Below are 11,987 nucleotides of genomic sequence, written 5' to 3' on the forward strand. Positions count from 1 at the left end.
CCAAAAACATATCATTGTAGTATTTGATTACCCAAAACAATGCATTGTCATATGTAAAGGAAACATCAAAGACATAAACAAGACCAAGGATATCTTAACTTATTAGAATTTAAATGAAAATTTGATAACGTGTCATCAGAAATAGTGAAGCGTGAATAAATAAGGGAAAAGGGTTTAGTTACTTACTTAAAGATGCATATGGATCAAGTGGATTGTAGTTGAAGTTGAAAATTTGGGCCAAGTTGTTGAACTTTGGATGTTGAGCAACAATATTCCAATCACATAATTCATTATGTAATTGAAGTTTGTGATAGGATTTTCACTCTCCAACTCTTTGTAGTTGAGGTTCACATGCCAAAGTGTTCTAATTGGGTGCATGTGAGAATTTCATTGTATGAGAGGAGACGTATTGCTCTTTGTGGATGTTTGTACACCCAGACTCATCAGATGTGGGGAATATCTCTTGTAATGAATTGAAAATGCATCAGTTTTGTATCTTGTCAATTGATTCAATTATAAAAAACAAAAATTAAGAGGACTCTACCAACGTGAATAGGGTTTACATACTCATTACAAGCCCCAAGAGGAGTGAGATTGTTGTGGCAGTCACAAGAACGTGTAGGGTAAGAGACAATAGTGTCATCTTTGTGACACAACAATTGAGAGTCTTCTTATCTAGAAACTATGAGTCTATACAGATCACATTCCAAGTCAATGCAGCGAAACACAATTCGCCACATTACACTGATTTCATAGGAACTTTAAATTCAAACTAATTAGAATTTCATTAATGAATTAATCTTGCCAAAGTTATTAATTAGTAAACCATAAAATAGGGATGGTCAACTACACATAAGGTAGGATTTTCCCTTTTAAGGCATGTACACATAAACTATTAGATTTTTACTACTTAGTATCATTTGGGACATTAGTTTGGAGTGCGTTAACCATCGTCGCTAAAATTGTATGAGAAAAATCATAAATTTCAACTGCAAATCACATTGGAATGGAACACCAATTTTTTCAATTTACAGTATTCACATGGGAATGTGCCACCATGTTTGGCATCTTTGGAAACATAGGGCTACACTTTTGTGATCAATGAAGACATGTTGTAGATGTTTAGGGTTAAGAATTTGTATCCTAGGCCAAAAGGAGTCTACAAACTCCACTTTGTGTCATAAAAAAACACAAAAAACGGATAATATAACACACTATACACATGGCATCACAGTCTGAAAAAACATTTGATTCCATAATTTGCATATTCTAAAGTGGGATTCTGCATGTTGAATTCATATTCAATGGGATTTGGAATTTCCAATACCATGAGAGAGGAGGAATGCCTAAAACCTATTCCTTCTCTCTGTTTCATTCTGGTACCCCTTATAGAGGATGGGCATTCAGACGAACAACATGATCTAATCTAATCAATCCCATAATGAAAAATTGGTTGTAGCCATGCATCACTATCATATTCAACATATCTCCTCATAAGCCTATATATGATTTAACCTGCGTTGGATTCGCCTACAAAAAAACAAATATTTTCAGAACTTCACATGACTACAGTCCAATAAATTACTCTAAGCATACATATTGAATGCATCAAGGCTTACGAGAACATAGATACCTCATTTTTCTTTGTGATAGTAATGTTCATTTATTCAAATAATTATATTATAGGGCTCATCAATGAAGGATGCAAAAGTTTCAAATGAAGGCTTAAGGTCTAAACGTAAATGTGCTTCAAGAAATGCCCAATACATCGTGATAATATGCAATCAAAAAGTGGGGATTCGATAGGCATTCAAGTTGACATAGAATGTTGTTCTTAACCAAGCACTGCATTAATGTCACTGAAGACAACAATGACCCAATCTAGATAAGTTTATATAGAAGTAACCTAGTTAAGGTAACTTCATATAATGGTGACCTAGTTCGAATAATTGCATATAATGGTGACCCAATTGGAAATACCCTTACTTTAGCAGAATCAAAGTTTGAAAGATCTAGTAGCCATGGATCCCCAAATGCCAAAGTTGAGATATTTATATGGGAGCAGGAGGATGAGAATTAGTTGAACAATCTGCCAGTTTTGGAGGCAGACATGACATGGCATGTTCTTACTAGATGTTTATAAATTGACACTGAAGGAAATTAGACTCGAATGAGTCATATCTGCTAAGATTGAATTTCAAATTGTTTGGCAAGATTGTTGCTACGAATGAGCAAAAAATACATTCCTACTGCATTAACATTAAAATTTGGCAAATTCATTCCCTTAAATAGTTATGAAGACATAATTGCACCCATTAGTTTCCTACGACCTTTTTTAAAGAAAAGCCTCAGCTGATATATTGTAATGACAAACAATTCACAACTGACCAATATGCACCTCCCTCCCTCTCCAAGCAAGCTTTAGAACATGGGTGGGTTCTTAACACATAGTTGAGAACATAAGTGTCATATATGGAATTATGTTAATTGTGGTTCCATACACATAATTATGTTTTAGCTTTACAAAAAAAATTCAGGATGGATTTAAGTGTTACTCCTTCATATGCTACTACCTTACGATGTTCCCTTTGCAACATTTGGTGCAATTGCTAGTTATAATAGTGTAGATTTACTTTAGTTTTGGATCTACTAAGCGTTGTGAAGGATCAAATATTTTAAAGTGAAAATATTTTCTCGAGCTCCACATTCAAAAGGAGGTTTAAATCTTGAAAGATTTCATCTCTCTTGGTAGATATAGAGTTAAGATGGATATATATATATATATATATATATATATATATATATATAAAATGCAATTTTTTATGTCAATATATTTTTAAAATAATCTCTCTCTCTCTCTCTCTCTCTCTCTCTCTCTCTCTCTCTCTCTATATATATATATATATATATATATATATATATATATATATATATATATATATATATCAAACTCCATATTAAATACCACTTTCTCTATATGGTAAGGAAATTTTTACTTTCAATTTATTTCTCTCTATACTTAATATGAAAATTGAAATATGTAATTTATGGTTGACATTGAAACATTTTTCCAAATGTTGCAGTTGACACTTTCATTGCCAGTGCTACTCTTTCCTACGTTACTGCCTTACGACGTTCCCTTTGCAAAATTTGGTGCAATTGCTATTTATAATGGTGTAGATTTATTTTAGTTTTGGATATACTAACTTTAATTGTTAGCACTACTCTTTCCTTTGATACTCCCTTATGACATTCCCTTTCCAACATTTGGTGCAATTCCTAGTTATAATAATGTAGATTTATTTTATTTTCGGATCTACTAAGTGTTGTGAGGGATCAAATCAATCAAAGTGAAAATATTTTCTTGAGCTTCACATTCAAAAGAAGGTTTAAATATTGAAAGATTTCATCTCCCTTCGTAGATATAGAGTTAAAATGGATCTCTCTCTCTCTCTCTCTCTCTCTCTCTCTCTCTCTATATATATATATATATATATACTATGTTAATTTCTTATGAGCATAAAAAAAATTCAACATTTCCTTGATTTTGACCTATTCAACATAATATGTTTTAACCATAAGAATATTTTTATATAATTGACATTGAAATATTTTTCTCAACATGGACATTGAAATATTGTATTCACATTATCCACATTAAAATGTTTTTTTCTTATTAATATATTTTTAAATACTCTCTATCTCTCTCTGTACATATATATATATATATATATATATATATATATATATATATATATATATATAATGCAATTTGGTATGTCAAACTCCATATTAAATACCCCTCTCTCTATATGGTAAGGAATTTTTTACTTTCAATTCATTTCTCTCTATACTTAATATGAGAATTGAAATATTTAATTTATGGTTGACATTCAAACATTTTTTTATTAATATTTGTTTTTAAAAGAAAGTGTCTTAACTTTTGCCCACTAGTTCCTTGGGTTGGATCATTTTTTCCATAGACAACACCTATATCATTTTTGCCATAGGCAACACCTGTATGATTTTTTTCCATGAAATATGATTTTTTTTTACAGATTTTAAAGTAATTTTAAACTACCAACTAAAACAAAATACAACATTAAAACTTAATCACCAAATAATTTGGTAAAAAATCTTCTTTATATTTTAAATTTATAAAAATAGAAGCTAAATACAAATAAATTATTAGATAAACAAATCTCATTTTTAAGTGAAAATTCTCATATAAATCTTTGATTTAAATAAATTAAATATTTAACAACTCACTTCCTTTAAAAATAATTTTTTTTCACTAATTTGTAATAGATTAATAAGAATATTGATATAAAATTTTATACTTTTCGATTTAAAACCAACTTTCAAAATATAGAAAATTGCAAATTAAATTTTTTATTTAAAAAATAAATTTCTTTATTTTCTCCATTTATTATCTCACCTTTTATCAATACTACTTTACGTGGATGACTTTCTAATTCATTTTGATCATACAAAAATCCCTATGCAAAGAAACAACATAGAAGTGTCTCACCAAATGAGACAATGTGGTATTAAAACTAGTAGGACTAGATCAACTCGCCTATTTTCCCATTCCATGTGCACCTATAAATGGTTGACAAATAATAGTTTTGAAAGGGTTCCCAACGACGAGGTTTGTTACTTGTTTTTAATTATTTCGAGTGTGTGAAGTAGGGGAGCGTGGTTCGAATGTCCATATTACCTGTGTACCTCTTGGGTGCAGTGGACGGTCTATAAATGTACTAACATTCAATTTGTCAATTCAGGAGTTTGTGAACTTCAAGACACAGTACTGGAAATGCCAGAGAGAGTCCCTGGTAATCTGCAAAAACAATTCTAGTCTATCTTGCGATTAATCTCAAAAATAAATGTAATCCTGTAGTAGTGCGAGAAACACCAATCCTGGACTAGTTCGAGAAACACCAATCCAAACAATTAAAAGCATGTGGGAAAGTAAAAGTAATCAATGCGAAAGGAAATTCTAATTGCAAGTAAACAGAAGGGAAATTAGAACTGAAAATCAAGTTGTACTGACACAATAACGAAAAGACTGTAAATGTTGGAACAAATTCAAAAGCAATTCAAACTATTCTGCTTGCACTAATTATCCCTGCACTAATTCTACTTGCACTACTGTATGTTGTAACGTGCTTGCACTAATTCTGTGTAACATTCCACTTGCACTAGTTCTGTGTAACAATTTGCTTGCACTAATTATGTGTAAGCAAAATCCAGAAGTTAAAGGAAACCATAATATTAATTAAGCATTTATCAATTCAAACATGCAGTTTCCGTATTTATAAATATCATCTCAACAAATGTAAAAATCGCAGCTTTAAATATAAGTGAATGGTCTTGGATTAATTTATAGAATTAGAGTTAGATCTCATAATCACAAAGCCAATCTGATGGATTCAGACAATCTGGAGGGTGCAATCATTGTTTAAAATATTTCAGGTGGAAGTATAATTAATAATGTGGCAAATGAAATAGAAACAAATTGCAGCAACTCAAGTTAACCTTAAAACTTTGAATAGTGGATTGTAGCAAATCAAATTAATTTTTGGGAATAAAACATTTGTAGCAAGCTAGATAACATCAATCGAAGGCAGAAAGAAATTGTAAAGAAATCAAATTCACACAACAAACAAACAAGAATTGAAATGCTATTTAAAATATGAGAGCGGTGTCGAGTTGGTCTGGCGGCAAACCCATCCAACTCGCACCCTCTTTGAGTGCCTGGTTCACACAGGAAACAAAATCATTGGATGTTATAAATAAGTAGACAGAACATGGATACAAATTTCTTTAATTAAGTATTGAAAATAGTATTTTACATAATGCAGACATCGGCTAATCCCAGCACGTAGGAGAACCATTCCAAACTAAAATCCATGTGTTGCTACACCAGAAAACTTCCCCTCCTTTTTGCATTGTGCCTGCCTGTGTGTGCTTCTCCCTCTACTTAATTGATTGACTAAATTAATTAGCTAGGCTTGGAGTGTTGGGTCCCTCTAATACTAGTGATTACTCCATTACTATTGTATTTATACCCCTTATTTATATTGTTGTGCCCCCATTGCCCCCATATTGTTATTAATGTTCCCATAGAATCCCTCTATTGTTATTTTTGTGGCCTTATATTATTATTGTTAGGTTGGTTGGATTATATTGTGACTCCTTAGACTCCTATATATAGAAAGGAGGTTTTGTCATTTGAATTATCGAATAATTATTCATTTATGTAATGTAAAGGAGGTTTCCCCCTCGAAGAGGCTGAATTCTAAGGCATTGATCTATCTTTTCTATCTTTTCTTGAGCTGGTTTCATAACATTTGGTATCAGAGTTTTGGATTCTAGGGTTTCGCTACTCCAAACAGGTCATCGTGGCATTTTCGCTATAACTTTTTTCTGTGTCGTTTCAGAAGTCACAAAAAAAACCCATTTGAGAAGAAATCGTGCTGAACCTTGGGTCCGAATTTTAGAGCTTTTCATGTGATATGTTCGGAGATATGATCTGAGGAAGTTGGTCTTTTTGCAGACTCCTGAATTACATTCAAAATAGGTGACCTGGGGAAAATCGTCATAACTTCCTCTCTGAGGATCGAATTGAAATTTCGTAAGAAGGTACGGAAAGAGGACGGACTGTAGTTTCTTTTATGCATTTTTCAGATCCATAGGTCGAAACAATGACTCGTGGCACGTCGTACAAGTTTGCTCTACTGAACTAGTCTATAAGCAAGTCACTGTGGGAGATTTCGTATAACTCTTCCTTGGAGAAACCAATTTGGGTCAGACTTGTGGCATTGGAGAGAGCGCTCAAAAGGCTACTACAGGTCAAAATGTCAAAACTAGATGATCTGAAATTACAGAGATACACCAGATTCAATATCAGGCTTCTACAAAGTGAAAAAAGGTGTGTAGTTTTTTTTTTAAATTTTTGCATAAGCTTGGTTTGAAGGAATTCAAAGGGATAGTGAAGCATTATTATCGGTAACTGATGCCCCAAGGAAAGAAAATGCAAACACCTAGTAAGGAACCTGAAAGCTCTAGCACGACTCATGAAGAAGAGGAAGAAATGCTACATGATATATCAAAATTACAAGAACAAGTGAAACAAATGTCACGCTCACAAAAGCTAACAGAAGCTAAGATAAATGGCGTGGAATCTAATATAAATGGCGTAAAATCTAAGATAAAGGGCATGGAAGCTAAGATGGATGATTTGAAGACATATTTGAGGACAGATTTGAAGATAGACATGACAAATTTGAAGGCAGATTTGACAAATTTTCTACAAGAAATACTTAATAATGGTGAAAGGTTGTAAAGAAAACTCATTATGTGAACAAAAGAAATGTTAATCATGATTCCATAGACTCTAATGTTGGATCCAAGACCCACCATATTCCAAAAATCGATATGAGGAAGTTTGATGGCAAGGATCCCGCCACATGGATGTTACAGATGGAGCAGTTCTTCGATCTCAATAATGTGCAAAACACACAAAAGGTACGTGTGGCAACTTTATATTTGGAACCAAATCAGTTTGTATGGTATCAATGGCTTTGCTCTTATAAACAATTTATCACTTGGGCAATTTTTACAGAAGAATTGATAGCACATTATGAGGATACAAAAAGCAACACTTTTTTTAGCCAATTGATAAGTCTCAAACAAAAGGATTCAATAATGGAGCACATTGAGGAGTTCCAAAAATTGAACATAAGGGTAAAAGATATTCCAGAGGAGCATAGGATTGATGTGTTCATAGGGTCTTTAAAGGATAATATCCAACATGATGTTCGCCTTTGGGAACCTGATTCATTAGAGAAGGCATTCAGGTTAGCAAGAAAAATGGAAAGCAAAATTATTGCAACCAGGAAGCATACCACTCACAACTATAAAGACGGAAGTGCAGTTGCCCCTAGTCTTCCACAACCTATAAGGTTGACACCACAACAATTGGAAGAAAAAAGAGCAAAAGGGCTTTGTTATAGTTGTGATAGCAAATACACTAAAGGTCATAAGTGTGCTGAGAAGAAATTATTCTACATAGATTGTGAAGAGGAAGAAGAAAAGGAGCAAGAAAGGTCAAAAGAAGAGGATATGCTCCAGGAACAAATCCTAGATGAAGAAAAAATAAATCCGACCATATCTTGTAATGCATTGGCGGGAATTACCACTCCTCAAACCATCAAGATAGAAGGACAAATCAAGAAGAAAAACGTAATAGTTTTGATTGATTCAGGAAGCACCCACAATTTTATTCACTGTAGGGTAGAAAAAGAATTGAATTGCTTCCTATATCAAGCACCAGAGTGTCAAGTGATGATTGCAAATGGAGGAACAATAAATTGCTCTGGAAAGTGACATAATATCAAGCTATCCATGGGAGAACATGTATTGACTAGCCCAATGCTTTCCATTCCATGGGAGGTGCTAATGTTGTACTAGGAGTCCAATGGCTACAATCCTTGGGTGCAATAGCTTTTAATTTTCAAGAACTTTTCATCAAATTTTCTACGGAAGGAAAGGAATTTGAATTAAGGGGTATTGCAGGGAAACCAGGAAAGATAATCAGCTCTAATGGTATGACAAAGCTTCTAAAAAAGGAGCAAAGGGGTGTAATTGCACAATTATGTTCGTTAGATGTTTCCACATTAGAATCATCTATTTCTCCAGATCTCCAAAAAGTCCTGGACAATCATTCCAATGTATTTGAGACTCCCAAAGGTCGCCCACCTATGCGTGATCATGATCATGCTATTCATCTGATTCCAGGAAGTGTTCCTCCAAACATCAGGCCGTGTAGATATCCCTATGTCCAAAAACGTGAAATTGAACGTATGGTTGCAGAAATGCTAGAGGCTGGTATAATTCAACCGAGTCAAAGTTCTTTCTCTGCTCCAGTAATATTGGTGCACAAGAAGGATGGATCATGGCGCATGTGTCTAGATTATAGGGAGCTCAACAAGCTCACTATTAAAGATAAGTTCCCCATTCCTGTCATTGATGAATTACTGGATGAATTACATGGATCAATTTACTTCACCAAGTTGGATCTTCGTTCAGGATATCATCACATAAGAATGAAGATTGAAGATATTCCAAAAACGGCATTTAGAACTCATGAGGGTCATTATGAATTTTTGGTCATGCCTTTTGGCCTTACCAATGCACCTTCAACATTTCAAGGTTTAATGTATTCAATTTTCAAACCATTCCTTAGAAAATTTGTGTTAGTATTTTTGATGATATACTTATCTACAACAAGTCTTGGAAGGATCATGTTGAACATGTTGACAAGGTGCTACAACTATTGGAGGAGAAACAATTATATGCAAAAAGATCCAAATGTTTCTTTGGAGTCCAGGAGGTGGAATATTTGGGTCATATTGTATCTCATGAAGGAGTTAAAGTATACCCTAGCAAAATTAAAGCCATTAAGGAATGAAAAATCCCCACATCCATAAAGCATCTGCGCGAATTTCTTGGGTTGACAGGGTATTATCGCAAGTTTGTTAAGAATTATGGGAGAATAACAGCACCTCTAACAACATTATTGAAGAAAGATGCATTTACATGGACTCCGGAAACAACAAAGGAATTTGAACATCTTAAAGAGGCAATGTGCCAAGCACCGGTCTTAGCTACACCGGACTTCACAAAAACCTTTATTGTGGAATGTGATGCTTCAGGAAATGGAATTGGTGCTATTCTAATGCAAGATGGAAGAACCATTTCTTTTGAAAGTCATCCAATCAAGGGAAAGTTTTTAAGCAAAGCTATTTATGAGAAGGAAATGTTGGCAATACTCCATGCACTTAAGAAATGGCGGCACTACCTAATGGGAAGACACTTCAAGGTAAAAACGGATCATGATAGCCTTAAATACTTTTTAGAACAAAGATTATCCTCTGAAGAGAAAAAAAGGTGGGTCACAAAGATGTTGGGTTATGACTTTGAAATCATCTACAGAAAAGGGAAGCAAAATGTGGTGGCAGATGCACTCTCAAGAAAAGATGAGGATGTGGAAGCATTTTTGTGCGCTATTTCTATCATCCAACTAGATTGGATAAATGAATCAAGGGAGGAATGGAAGAATGACGAAGAAGTGTGGGCACTTATTCGAAAGCTACAACAAGATTCCAGTATGTCTCATACATTTAGCTGGCAAAATGATTCGTTATGGTACAAAGATCTCTTATACCTCTATAAGAATTCCCAGCTAGAACAAAAGATTCTTATGGAATTGCACACTTCTCCCTTAGGAGGGCACTCAGGATTTTTAAAAACTTACCACAGGGTTAAGAAGGAATTTTTTTGGGATGGCCTTAAATCAGATATTCAAAAGTTTGTGGCAGAATGTTTGGTTTGCCAACAAAATAAAGTTGAAACAATTAAGACACCGGGTCTATTACAACCTTTATCCTTTCCAAGCCAACTTTGGGAGGAGGTATCAATGGATTTTATCACAGGTTTACCCAAGTCTGAGGGAAAGAGTGTCATCATGGTGGTAGTTGATAGACTTACCAAGTATGCACACTTTTGTGCATTATCACATCCATTTAAAGCCAGTACAGTTTCTACTGCATTTATGGAAACAATTAAAAAGCTACATGGAAACCCAAAGATTATTGTAAGTGACAGAGATCCCATTTTCACTGGAAATTTTTGGAAAGAATTATTTTCTTGTCTTGGTACTCAGTTAGCTCATAGCTCATCTTATCATCCTCAATCTGATGGGCAAACTGAGATAGTAAACAAATGTTTGGAAGGATATCTTCGTTGCTTTGTATCTAATAAACAGACACAATGGGTCAAATGGTTGCCTCTGGCTGAATGGTGGTATAACACTTCCTTTCATACAACAACAAAAATGACCCCATTTATGGCACTTTATGGGTATCAACCACCATCCATCACATCATATTGAAGATAAAATTCTAAGGCTCAGGCAGTGGAACATCACATCGAGCATCAACAAGAAGTCCTCCAACTCTTAAAGGATAACCTCGTGTTGGCACAGAATAGAATGAAACAACAGGCAGACCAACATCGCAGTGAAAGAAGTTTTGATGTAGGTGATTGGGTATTCCTACGGCTACAACCATATAAGAAAATGTCCCTCAAGCAAGCTAAGAAGGATAATAAATTATCACCAAAGTATTATGGTCCGTACAAGGTGTTGCAAAAGATTGGTACTATGGCATACAAATTGGAGCTTCCTACAGCTTCTCGATTGCACCTAGTTTTCCATGTTTCATGCTTAAAAAAGGTTATAGGCGACAAGCTCCCAGTTCAAACAATATTGCCAGAACTTGATGAGGAAGGAAAACTTATATTAGAACCAAAAGCAGTAATAGAAACAAGAACTCGACAGCTATGAAATCGATCAATTTCAGAGTATCTTATCAAGTAGAAGAACTTATCCGTTGAAGATTCCACATGGGAGGATGAGAATTTTATGTAGAAGTATCCAGAACTACTCAAGCATTGAGGACAACACTTTTTTGAAGGCGAGGGGCATTTTGGGTCCCTATAATACTAGTGATTACCCCATTACTATTGTAGTTATACCCCTTATTTATATTGTGGTGCTCCCATTGCCCCCATATTGTTATTAATGTGCACATAGAATTCCTCTATTGTTCTTTTTGTGGCCTTATATTATTATTGTTAGGTCGGCTGGATTATATTGTGACTCCTTAGACTCCTATATAGAAAGGAGGTTTTGTCATTTGAATCATCGAAGAATTTTTCATTTATGTAATGTAAAGGAGGTTGCCCCCTCGAAGAGGCTGAATTCTAAGGCGTTGATCTATCTTTTCTATCTTTTCTTGAGTTGGTTTCATAACATGGAGCCATAACTCTTCTTTTATAATCTTTTTACATTCCAAACTTGGCATGAAACAAGCCAGTCCTTTGCAAACATCATGGGGATTGAATCCAAACTAAGTATCATT

Source organism: Pinus tabuliformis, chromosome 6 (assembly GCF_031772625.1).
Source record: "Pinus tabuliformis cultivar Carrire ecotype Pingquan chromosome 6, CPIR1, whole genome shotgun sequence".
NCBI classification, from domain to species: Eukaryota; Viridiplantae; Streptophyta; class Pinopsida; order Pinales; family Pinaceae; genus Pinus; species Pinus tabuliformis.